This window comes from Molossus molossus, unplaced genomic scaffold, assembly GCF_014108415.1.
Source record: "Molossus molossus isolate mMolMol1 unplaced genomic scaffold, mMolMol1.p scaffold_m16_p_8, whole genome shotgun sequence".
In the NCBI taxonomy this organism is placed as follows: domain Eukaryota; kingdom Metazoa; phylum Chordata; class Mammalia; order Chiroptera; family Molossidae; genus Molossus; species Molossus molossus.
The window spans coordinates 11,015,905-11,029,579 of record NW_023425402.1 but is presented as its reverse complement, the minus strand read 5'-3'; the positions used below and the strand labels follow the sequence as shown (position 1 = coordinate 11,029,579).

The window sequence follows — 13,675 nt, the reverse complement described above, 5'->3', positions numbered from 1 at the left end:
TGTATTCGCCCGGAATATAAAAGTGTATCTGTCATACCTGGGCTTTCTCGTTTCATGAGATCCATTACTGACAGGGGGGACATTGTCAGCTGAGTCCCATTTTCCTCGTGCTCTGCATACAGACAACTGCGTACAATGTCTTCCGAGATTAAGAGGTGAAATGCACTTTCATATTTTGTGTTGGTATGGATTTGACTCGTTGTCTAGTCTTCATAATTGCTTTATAAATGGTTTGCTTTATTTTGATACGACATCAGTTTTCGCAATCTGTTTTAAATTTTGACTATATAAAAGAAAACCATAGGGTTACCTAAAAGACTTTGGAATGATTTAGGCTTAGTGTATCCTTTAGAAGAATACACAGAGTTCAGAAATACATCTATTACAGCTCAACTACTAGAGAAAGAAATTATTACAACATTTTAGAAGTGTCAGCATAAATATACCAAGCATTCACTATATTGCAAGAATCTCAACTCTTTGGGGGGGGGGATGATAAAGAATTTGAACTGTATTCTATCTTTAATTAACTTATCATTTAGTTGGAAAATATAACATGCATGTGAAACACCTCAGGAGACTTCTGCAAAATACAACTGCTCTCAACTGTCTGACTAATAATGAATGTACATGCAAAAAAGCATCCAGATGACTTAGAACTGCAGGAGTCTCATGAGCAGAGTCCACATCTACCAATAGTTTTTCTGTCATGGCCTAGTCCAGTCCTTTCACACCAGTGTCTCTGCTCCCATGACCGTCGTTGGCTTCCTGGTTTTGCTGGCATATGTCAAGACCAGAGTTCTGATTGAGCTAAGAGCCGGCAGTGGTGGGAGCCACGTGGAGCTAGTCTAGAGAGAGGACATATGGGGAAGAGCCTTTAAATGAAATCGAGGTGACTGAGGGGAAAGGTCACATCAGATGGTGAGAGGGGTCATCTGGACAGGGTGATAAGGGTCACAGGTAGCATATTAATGTCCCTGCTCTGAAACTTTCACAGAAGCTAGTCTATGTCATTTAGCCAATTATAATTGACCTTGTGTGTTCAGACTGAGTTTTAGGAGAGTTGAAGACATTTTACAAAATGCAAGTTAATATTAGGACCCACAGATCGGACTGCAGCTATTCAGACTGGCTGACTACTTATTGTCTTTCAGTACATATCTAATTCCATTTAAGAAATAAGCCCTAAGAATAACCCAGGTAGAAGAAATAAAGGGGAGAAGGGGAATGGTGGCAGAGTGGATGGAAGTTACATAAACTGTCTCCCAGGACCAAACTAGAATTACAAATGAAATAAAGACAAAACATGGAGAAAACCCCACTGAAAAGCAGCTAAAGAGAACCTGTATAACCAGGGACAGAAATAGGATGATAATGGTAGGAACTGTAGAGGCGCATGAGGGTGGGCTGGGAGCCCATGGATAGCAGTGGGGGGCTGTATTAGTTGTGAGCACTTCCCACTGAGAAAGAATGGGTTTTGAAAAGTACCAAATCACCTACAGCCACTCACCTTGGGCTCCGGCAGACAGAGGGCAATTGGACTGGGACTGTGTGAAGAGAGTCTGGGACTCCTGGCTCTAGACAGAGCTGGACGAGAGGACACTGGGAGTTTTATGCTAAATCATTCCCTTACAGGACAGTAGGCATATTACTCAAGGAGCCCTTCCCAGAGCCCTGGGGAGAAGCAATGGCCCCTCTAGCAGAAATTCAACACTACCAGGCCAGGCCAGAGAAATGAAAATTGAGGTTCATAAACATATAAAGTCTGACAGCAAGCAAATGCTCCACCCACTGTAAATCCTCTTACACCTGAGGGGTTCTTCATTTAGTTGAGGGCTAAAAATCAAGGCTCATCAAGTAACTAAGTCTAATAACTTCCAGGCAAAAACCTAGAGGATAACTGAACCTTTCCTTAGCTTGAAAATCTACCCAGAAAGTAAGACTTGACAGTGATATTTAACACGGGTCCTCACACACTCATCCAAATCCAGTAGAGGGAGCCACAACCAGCAGAACACCAACACCCACAGGGAAAGGCTCCAAAACCACTGAGACAGCCAGTGTGGTGAAACAAAGAAACAAGTCCCAAATGAAAGAACAAGATAATTCTTTCATTATCTTGGAGAAGATATAAAGGAATTGGAATCAAACAAGATATCAGAGGTAGAGTCCAGCGTAATAATCATGAGGAAGCTCAACAGCATGAGTAAAGATACTGAAAAACAACCAAGTGGAAATGAAGAATGTCATAGCAGAAATAAAGAATACATTAGAAGGAGTAACCAGCAGAGTTGAGGAAACCAAGGATCAAATCAGTGAATTAGAAGACAAGGTAGAAAAAAAATCACCCAATCAAAGAAACAAAAAGAAAGAAAGAAAAAAAAACAATTAAAAAACAGGAAGATATGCCCTGACTGATTTGGCTCAGTAGTAGAGTATTGGTCCACAGACCAAAAGTCACAGGTTCAGTTCTGGCCAAGGGCACATACCTCAGTTGCAGTTCGGCCCCAGACCTGGTTGGGGTCATGCGGGAGGCAACCAGTGCATGTGTCCCTCTCACATCGATGTTTCTCTCTCTCTCCCGTTCTTCCTATCTCCCTTCCACTCTATTTGCAGGTAAAAAAAAATATCCTTGGGTGAGGGTTATAAATAAATAAATAAATAAATAAATAAATAAATAAATAAATACAGAAAGACAGAAAGACAGAAAGACAGCCTAAGAGAACTGTGGGACAATATGAAATGTAACAACATCTGCATTATTGGAGATCCAGAAGAAGAAGAAGATGAGCAAGGCTTAGAGAATATATTTGAAGAAATGGTGACATAAAACTTCCCTAACTTGGTGAAAGAAAAAGGCATAGAAGATCAAGAAGCACCGAGAGACCCAAGTAAGAAGAACCCAAATAGGACCACACCAAGACACATCATAATTAAAATGCCAAAAATTAAAGACAAAGAGACAATCCTAAAAGCATTAAGCGATAAACAACAGGTTATCTATAAAAGAACCCTCATAAGGTTATCAGCTGACTTCTCAACAGAAACACTACAGGCCAGATGGGAATGGAATGAAGTAATCAAGGTCATGAAAAACAAGGATCTGAATCCAAGACTATTCTATCCAGCAAGGCTATCATTCAAAATAGAAGGTGAAATAAAGAGCATCACAGACTGAAACAAAAAAAGGCTAAGGGAATATATTAGCACCGAACCAGCACTCCAAGAAATGTTAAAAGGACTGCTGTAATAAGCAGAAGAAGTAGGAGGAGAAACATAACCATAATAAATAAAAATGGCAATAAATGAATACATATCAATAAAAACCTTAAACATAAATGGATTAAACTCTCAGATCAAATGACACAGAGTAGCTGAATGGATAAGAAAGCATGATCCATACATATGTTGATTACAAGAGACCCACCTCACAACAGAAGACTCACATAGGTTAAAAGTGAAGGAATGGAAAAAATTTTTCCAAGCAAATAGAAAGCAAAAAAAGTAGGGTTGCAATACTCATATCAGATAAAATAGATTTCAACGTGAAGGCCATAACTGGAGACAAAGAAGGCCACTACATAAGTGTAAAAGTATCTATCCAAAAGGAGGATGTAACCTTGATAAACATATATGCACTTAACATAGGAGTCCCAAAATACATTTAAAAACTTCTGGAGGACTTCAAAGGAGAAATCTACAGCAGAATAATCATAGCAGGGGACTTCAACACCCCACTGACATCACAGGATATCTAGACAAAAAATTAACAAAGAAACAGCGATTTAAATGATGCACTAGATCAAATGGATTTAATAGATGTCTACAGAGAATTACACCCCAAAACTGCAGAATTCAAATTCTTCTCAAGTGCGCATGGGACATTCTGAAAGATAGACCACATGTTAGGACACAAACTAAGTCTCTACAAGTTCAAGAAGATTGAAATCATATTAAGCATCTTCTCAGATCACAATAGTATGAAACTAGAAATCAATTACAATGAAAACATGCAAAAACATTCAGACACACGTAAGCTAAATAGCATGTTATTAAATAACAAATGGGTTACAAAAGAGATCAAGGAAGAAATTAAAAACTTTCTGGAAATCAATGAAAATGAACACACAACAGCACAAAATCTATGGTATGCAGCAAAACCAGTCCTGAGAGGGAAGTTCATAGCACTACAGGCCTACCTCAAGAAACAAGAAAAATTTCTAATTGGCTATCTAACCCTAAAACTTAAAAAACTAGAAAGCAAACAAAAAGAAACACCCAGAGCAAGTAGAAGGAAATAAATATTAAAGGTCAGAGAGAAATAAATGACATAGAAACAAACAAAAAAAAACAATTCTAAAGATCAATGAAACAAAGATCCAGTTCTTTGAAAAGTTAAACAAGATTGATGGTCCCTTAGCCAGACTCACCAAGAAACAAAAAGAGAGGACCCAAATAAACAAAATCAGAAACAAAAGAGGAAAAGTAACAACTGACACCACAAAAATACAAAGGCTCGTTAACAAATACTATGACCAGTTATAAACCAACAAATTGGACAATCTATGTGAAATGGACAAATTTCTCTAAACACACAGTCTCCCAAAACCAAATCAGGAAGAGAGAAAACTTGAACAGACCAATAACAACTAAGGAAATTGAAGATGTCATCAAGAAACTTCCAACAAACTAAAGCCCAGGCTTTACAGAGCTTCACAGGGGAGTTTTACAAACATTCAAAGAAGTTCTAACAACCGTTCTCCTCAAAGTGTTCCAAAAAATCTAAGAAGAAGGAAGACATCCAAACTCATTTTATGTGGCCAACATAATTCTAATTTCAAAACCAGATAAAGACACTAAAAAGAAAGAAGACTACAGGCCAATATGTATCTCTGATGAATATACATGCCAAAATCCTTAAGAAAATATGAGCAAATTGGATCCAGCGAAACATTTAAAAAATTATTCACCATGACCAAGGCATCCCAGGGATGCAAGGCTGGTACAATATTCACAAATCAATAAATGTGATATGCCACATAAACAAAAAAAAGATTAAAACCATATGATCATATCAAAAGATGCTGAAAAAGCATTCAACTGAAAATCCAGCACCCATTTCTGATAAAAAAAAAAAAAAGTGGTCAGCAATGTGGGACTAGAGGGACCATATCTTGGAATAATAAAGGCCATATCTGAAAAACCTACAGCCAACATCATACTCAATGGGCAAAAACTAAAAGCATTTCCCTTAAGAACAGGAACAAGACAAGGATGCCCACTTTTACCACTCTTATTTAACATAGTTCTGGAAGTCTTAGCCACAGTAATTAGACATGAAGAAAAAATAAAAGGGATTCAAATTGAAAGGAGAAAGTGATAAAACAAAATATCATTTGCAGATGACATGATATTGTACATAGAAAACCCCAAAGACTCCATCAGAAATCTACTAGAGCTAATAAACAAATTTGGCAAAGTAACAGAATACAAAATTAACATCAAGAAATCAATTGCATTCTTATACACTAATAATGAACTCACAGAAAGAGAAACTAAACAAACAAACAAACAAACAAAAAAACCCATTTACCATTGTAGCAAAAAAACTAAGACAGCTAGGAATAAACATCACCAAAAAAGTAAAGGACCTATTCTTCGAAAACTACAGGACATTGAAAAAAGAAATAGAGGAAGATATAAAAAAGTGGAAGCATATACCTTGTTCATAGATGGGAAGAATTAACAATAATATCATTTAATCCTGCAAAGCTGTCATTTAGAATCGATGGCCATATAAAGAGTTTCCCAGACAAGGAAAAGCTAAAGGAGTTCATCACCACCAAACCATTATTATATGAAATGTTGAAGGGTCTTCTTGAAGAAAAAGATAAAAAAACGAACAATCAAAATGGCAATGAATACATAGCTATCAACAATTGAATCTACAAACAAAATGAACAAGCAGAACAGAAACATTCTCATAGATACAGAGAACATTTTGTTGGTTGCCAGATGGGAAGGGGGATCACAATACCAGATCACATTATACTACAAAGCCATTGTAAACAAAACAGCCTGGTACTGGCACAAGAACAGGTATATAGATCAATGGAACAGAATAGAGAACCCAGAAATTGACCCAAGATATGATTCTCAATTAATATTTGACAAAGGTGGCAAGAGCAAACAATGGAGTAATGACAGCCTCTTTAATAAATGCTGTTGGGAAAATTGGACAGCTACATGCAAACAAAATGAAGCTAGCCCACCAACTTACACCATACACAAGAATAAACTCACAATGGATAAAAGACTTAAATGTGACTCGTGAATCCATGAAAATCCTAGAAGAAAATGCGGGCAACAAAATTTCAGACATCACACACAGCAGAATTTTCACTGATACAATGCCTAAGGCAAGAGAAACTAAAGAGAAAATTTATAGAAACTAAAGAGAAAAAACTAAAGGGACTACATTAAACTAAAAAGCTTCTGCACAGCAAAAGAAACAAACATCAAAATGGAAAGGGAACCCACTATATGGGAAAGCATAATTGCCAATGATATATCAGATAAGGGGTTAATCTCCAAAATTAGAGAGTACTCATACAACTCAACAAAAGGAAGATAAAGTATCTAATTTAAAAATGGGCAGAGGATCTAAATAGACACCTCTCCAAACAGGACATACAAATGGCCAAAAGACATATGAAAAAATGTTCAGTGTCACTAACCATCAGAGAGATGCCCATTAAAATTACTATGAGGTATCACCTCACACCTATCAGAATGGCTGCCATCAACAAATCATCCTACACAACAAATGCTGGCAAGGGTGTGGAGAATAGGGCACTCTAGTACTCTGCTGGTTGAAATGCAGACTTGTGCAGCTACTATGGAAAACACTATGATATTTTCTCAAAAAATTAAAAATCGATCTGCCATTTGACCCAGTGATCCTACTGCTAGGAATATATCCCAAGAATCCTGAAGCACCAATCAGAAAGAATATATGCACCCCTATGTTCATAGCAGCACTATTTACAATAGCTAAGATCTTGGAAACAGCCCAAGTGTCCATCAATAGATTAGTGGATAAAAAACTGGTGGTATATATACACAATGGAGTACTATGTAGCTGTATGAAAGAAAGATCTCTTATCCTTTGAGACAACGTGGAGGGACCTGGAGAATATTATGCTAAACAAAATAAGCTAATCGGAGAAAGACAATTATCACATGATCTCACTTATTTGTGCAATATAATGAACAAAATAGACCCAGTGACATAGAGGTAGGGTACAGACTGACAAAATTCAGAAGAGGGAGACAGGGTGAGGGAAGAGATAAATCAAAGAGTCTATTTGCCTATATGCGTAACCAATGGACATAGACAACAATGCTGGGGGGGTGGGAGGGAGGGTTCGAGAGGAGGGCATCAATGGGGGGAAAAGGAGAAACATCTCTAACAAAAATAAATTAATAAAATAAAAAGACTGAAAAAGAGATACTGGCAAAATAGATGTCTTTTACAATAGCTAAAGAAAGGAAAATAGGAAACATTCATGGACTCATGAAGACAAAAGTACATTTTTTAGTAAAAAAAATAAAAGATTTGAAGATAAATGCAAACCTCTTCATCTTGTTCTGAATGAGAGGCGTGAATACCTTGAAGAGGTCAGTTCTTCCCTTACTGATGTCGAGGCTCAGTGAAATTAGGAACAAAGTCTTATATAATTCTGGAGTTTATCTGAAAGGACAAACAACCAAGAAGAGCAATGAAATGTCTGAAAAAAATAGAGAAATGAGGGAGGACATGTGACACCATATATTCAAATTAGGTTAAAACCTCTAATAACAAAATCATGTGATACCACTTCAAAATTATGCAATGATGAACAAACAATAAATAAACCAGAGTCAGATCCTGTGCCATGTAAGTTTTTAACGTAGAAGGAGGAGTTTTCAGTCAATAATATTGAACATTTTTTTTGTTAGTAAATTAACTAACAGCTGCATATAATAGTGGCCCAACTTATTGAGGCTTACCCCCCCTGAACCCCACTCCCCCCGCCCCCCACACACAGTAAGGATTCTGGAGGTTGGAGGGGGATGCCATCAGGGCTTCTGTTGTTCTGTGCAGCCATTCTTAGCAGGTGGCTTTAGTCCTTATGCAAAATGGTTGTCCTACCTTCACTACCCCATGGACATTCCCGGAAGAAAAAAGAAGAGGAAGGAAAGGGCTCATGTGGGCTGAGACTTATCACTGACCAGAATTATATCGCATGGCGAGCCCTATTTGCAAGAGGATCTTGGGAAGTCTAATATTTTAAAACAATTCCCTGAACAAAATCAGAGCCTAATAGTTAGGGACTAAGGAAGGACAGATGCCATATAGGCAACCTGTACTGTGAACCCACAGTTACTTAGGGGGGAAATCCATGTCAACCCCTCATTTCCTTTCCTGCACCTGTATCCTCAATGGTAGAAGAAAATGTATTGTCATTAACTCTATGTACCATCAATGTATATTAATGATAATATAACAACACAAATACATCTATAATATTACCACAAATCTGCAAACTAAGCTTAAGAACATTACCTTAAGGAAATATATTGACTTATCATTGTCTTTGTGGGAAATGAATGGGTGTTTCATATATGTGCTAAATCTCAATGAAATAATTAAATAACAGCAACCAATACATAAATAAATATAACTATTTATGAGAAAAGTGGTGTTTTTCCTACACATTAACTGTACCGAATAGGGTTCTGCCTTCGCCTACCATAGATAATATTCATTTTGGTTTTTCATGGCGGTGGCCGAGAGCTTCCAGGACACTGTCTTGAATGTTTTTGGTGATGTCTGCTTTCATAGCACATGAAAGAATAAGCACAGTAAGAGCAGAAGCATCTTGTAAGAATGAAGATGTTTCCACATCAACACCAGGCATCCTTGTGTCTTATAGGACATATTACGCTGAATGACTTCATCTCATGCTTGTTTCAATTTTGCTCCCTTTCAGACATGGAATTAATCACATACAGATAATTTTTTAGAGTAGTTTTAGGTTCACAACAAAATCATTGCAAAGTACAGAGATTTCCCAAAATCCACCTGCCCCCACTCATACAGAGCCTTCCCCATTATCAACACACTCACCAGAATGATACCTTGTTACCTAAGATGAATCTTCATCAAGATATCAAAATGTCCCAAGGTCCATAGTTCACCTTAAGTTTCACTCTTGAAGTGTATGTTCTGTGGATTTGGACAAGTGTGTAATGACATATGCCCATTATTATAATATCATACCGAGTCTTTTTACTGCCCTAGAAATCCTCTGTGCATTGTCCAGTCATCCCTCCCCCTTACCTGCATTGTCTTCACGGTTTCGACTTTTCCCTGAAGAAAATCAGAATGTCATGTCGTTAGAAACATAGAGTATGTAGCCTCTTCAGTCTGGCTTCTTTCACTCAGTAAATATCCATATTTTTTCATGGCTGAATAGCTCATTTCTTTTTCATGCTGATTAATATTCCATTGTCTGGCTGTACCAAGTATATTTCTTTATTTACCTACTGAAGGACATCTTGGCTGCTTCCAAGTTTTTAAAATTGTGAATAAAGCTGCCATAAACGTCCATGTGCAGGTTTTTCGAGAACATAGTTTTTAAACCCTTTGGGTAAATGCCAAGGAGCACAGTCGTTGGATCATATGGTCAAAGTATGTTTAGTTTTGTAAAAAAAATAGCCAAACTGTCTTCCAAAGTGGCTGCACCATTTTGCATTCCCACCAGCAGTGAATGAGAGTTCCTGCTGCTTCACAGCCTCGCCAGTGCGGTGTTGTCAATGTTGCAGATGTTGGCCATTTTTATAGGTTTGTAGTGATGTCTCGCTGTTGCTTTAATTAGGATTTCCCTGATGATATATGATGTGGAGCATCTTTTCATATGCTTGTTTGCTCTCTGTATATCTTCTTCGGTGAGATGTCTGTTCAGATCTTTTTTTATTTCTTAACTGGGTGTTTGTGTTGTTGAGTTTTAAGAATTCTTTGTATATTTGGAATAACAGTCCTTTATCAGATGTGTTTTTTACAAATGTTTCCTCCCAGTCTGTGGCTTATCTCCTAATTCTATTGACTATATCTTTTGCAGAACTGAAGCTTTTAATTTTAATGAAATCCAGCTTACCAATGATTTTTTTCAAGGACCATGTCTTCAGCATTGTATCTAAAAAGATATCACCATACCCAAGGTCATCTAGGTTTTTCTCTGTGTTATCTTGTAGGGTATTAGTAGCTTTACATTTTACATTTAGGTCTATGACCCATTTTGAGTTCATTTTCGTAAAAAGTGTAAGGTCTATGTCTACGTTCATCTATTCGCATATGGGTGCCCAGTTGTTTTAGCACCATTTGTTGAAGAGACTGTCTTTGCTCCATTGTGAAAGATCAGCTGACCATTTTATGTGGGTCTATTTCTGGGCTCTCTATTCTGTTCCAAGATCTATGTAAGTCTTAAAGTCGGTAGTGTCGTTCCTCCAGTTTTGTTCTCCTTCAATATTTATTTGCTGTTCTCCATGTTTTGCCTCTCCATATAAACTCTAGAACTATTTTGTCAATATTCACAAAATAACTTGCTGGGGTTTTGATTGGGATTGCATTGAATCTATTTATCAAGGTGGGAAGAACTGACATCTGGACAACATGGAGTCTTTCTATCTATGAAAATGGGATACCTCACCATTTATCTAGTTCTTTGATTTCTTTCCTCAGAGTTTTGTAGTTTTCTCTATGTAGCTCTTGTACACTTTTTCTTATGTATACCTAATTATTTCATTCTGTTGGGTCCTAATGTAAGTGGTATTTTGTTTTTAATTTCCATTGCCACCCGGTCACTGCTGCCATATAAGAAAGCAATTGACTTCCGTAAATTAACCTTGTATTCTACAGTGTTGCTATGCTCACTTTGTAGTTCCAGGAGTTTTGTTTTCCAGTCCTTTTGGATTTTAGGTATGGATGATTATGTCATCTGTCAACAAAGACAGTTTTATTTCTTCCATCCCAAATCTCAATTCATGTACCTTTTATTTCCTTTTTTTTTTTTATTTCTTTTTTTGCATTACTGCATCAGTACAGACCTTCAGTACAAGGTTGAAAAGCAGTGGTGAGAGAGGACATCCTTGCCTTATATCTGATCTTAGTGGGAATGCTTTGAGTTTCTCACCATTTGGTGCGATGTTAGTTGTAGATATTTTTAGTAGTCTATCAAGTTAAGAATGTTCCTCTCTATTCCTAGTTTACTGTACGTTTTTATCATGAATGGGTGTCAGATTTTGTCAAATGCTTTTTCTGCATCTATTGATATGGTCATATGATTTTTCTTTTTTAGTATGTTGATGTGATGGATTATAGAATTGATCTTTGAGTATTGAAGTAGCTTTGTATACCTGGAATAAATTCCACTTGGTCTTGATGTAATTTTTTTTATGTATTATTGGATTCGATTTGCTAATATTTTGTTGAGGAATTTTACATCTATGTTCATGACAAATACTGGTTTATCGTTATATTTTTGTAATGTCTTTGTCTAGTGCTGGTACTGGGGTAAAGCTGGCCTCATAGAATGGGTTAGAAAGTATTACTTTTGCCCCTATCCTCTAAAAGAGATTGCAGAACATTAGTATAATCTTCCTTACATGCTGGAGAACCTGGTGTTTTTTAAAATAGTAGTTAAATAGCAAAAATATCCATTACTTTTAACTTATTCTGTCGAGGTTAAGACCAATACAAAAAATGTATTGCAGGTTCATAAAACTTTCTCAATTGGTATGTTTCAACTCTTTAGACTTTATAATGGAGAAAAATATTTAGATTTATAAAAACAATTAATATAAAGAAAATCCACCTTTGAAGTTGTTTGAATGCAGAGAGGAGGGCCTCTCTTCCATGTTTCTCCTAAACATTCACATCTCCTCTTTCCCACCAGTGTTCACCATGGAGAACTTATGAGAACAGGTGTCGGGGTGGAACATAAAAGGAGGTTGAAAACCACTGAACTAGAGAACATTCTCTTTACTGAAATAGGTAGTGAGACTGTTTCCAGCATGTGAAACATACCGAGTTATTCAGAAGAGCCGGAGGCCCCTCCCCCTTCCATGAGGCCTGCCTACCACTGGCGTTGCTCTAAGTCAGGGGAGCTACACAGGGCTTCCTCCAGTCTCTGTGGCACCTTCATGTGAGTTACTAAAAGGCACCCCTGAAATGTGTTGGAAAATTGTTGTAATATGCTGGTTTAGTTAGAAGACTCTTTACCCTGATGGACATTTGTCGTAATAAACATACAAACTCAGTATGTTCATTGCAGCCCCTTGGACGTGGTACCGTTGTGCGGGGCACTGCCTTCATGATCATGAGGCATTTGTAAGTAGAGGGGAAAAAAAAAAAGAAATCACCATGGCAACATTGTCTATAACCTGAAAATGAGAAACCAGATTCATCGCAGTCAGTGGCGGAAAGTCCCGGTTCAGCAGCTTGGTGGTGGAATGCCGTGGGCGGGGTGGGGCAGGGAGGGCGTTCATTGATGGCGTCCACTGCCGAGAACAAGAGCTTGGCCAGCGCCCTTCTGAGTCTTCCGTCAGAAAGAGCCTACAGATTCCAGCTACTTAGCTAAATGGAAAAGACTCTGTGTTTACAGAGAAAATACAAAGCTCCCTTCTTCCCCATCATTAAGCAGACCGAGCATACTTAGCAGAACTTTTCCACTTAGGTGTCCAAGTCAAGACTATCAGTGACTTTTGTTTGAAATCTAAACTTTTTAGAAACATTTCGTAGGAAAAACGACTCACAGGCCCTTTCAAAAAGAATCAAATAAATAGTTTGGGGGTTTCCATCTTGGAATCGGGATGTTTATGTAAGAAACTCTAATAAAGCCCTCTTTCAAGCCCACGAAAATTATAGTCAGAATCAAGTGGCGACTAAGGATCCAGGAAATAGCTATTGATTTGGGAAGGGGGGGGGGGGGCGCAGGGAGAGCCAGGAAGGAAGCAACTTGAGGAGAAGCTTTTGCTAATGGTTCTTATTTCCTCCAGCAGCGGTTTAAACACTCTCCCTCCCAGATGAGCCCACCTAGGCAAGAGGCTGGGCTTTCGTGGGCAGAGGCTTTGCGAAAAGGGACTTTTCCATGAGGGCAGGCAGGGCACTAAGGGAAAGTCCAAAGCCTTCAGCCCACGGAGCTGGGCAGAAACCAGGGAAGAGTGTAAGAAGAAGAGCCGACAAGGGCGATCCCAACTGCAGAGAGAGGTGTGCAGTGCAGAAGAACCCGCTCGGGTGCCAGGGACAGAGCCGTCCTCAACGTGCCCCGAGATGAGCCCTAGGCAGGGACACAGCCCTGGAAGAAGCTACACTAATTTGGACACCAACCTGCCTTTTTATGTCCTTTCCCAAACCTCCATGGGCAAGAAATCAGAAAATAGTGAGGGAAACATAATATCAGGAGAGTCAGAGAAATGCGTAGTGATATGTTATAAAAGGCAGCTGAACGTTCCATACAGAGAGGCGGGGGCATGTGCAAGTCTGTTTTGATCAAAGCGACGAAGCCGGACAAGCACCTGGAAGTCAATCTAGAAGAATAACGGTTCTGTAGTAGCCATGTTGGAGATCAAA

The 13,675-nt window shown here is 38.2% G+C and overlaps 1 protein-coding gene across 1 annotated transcript in view; it reads left to right on the top strand.

The window, feature by feature from the left end:
- The window catches only part of KIF6 (kinesin family member 6), a 404,227-nt gene that overhangs the window by 98,914 nt on the left and 291,638 nt on the right, over window positions 1–13,675 (top strand). The gene's annotated exons all lie outside the window — the stretch shown is intronic.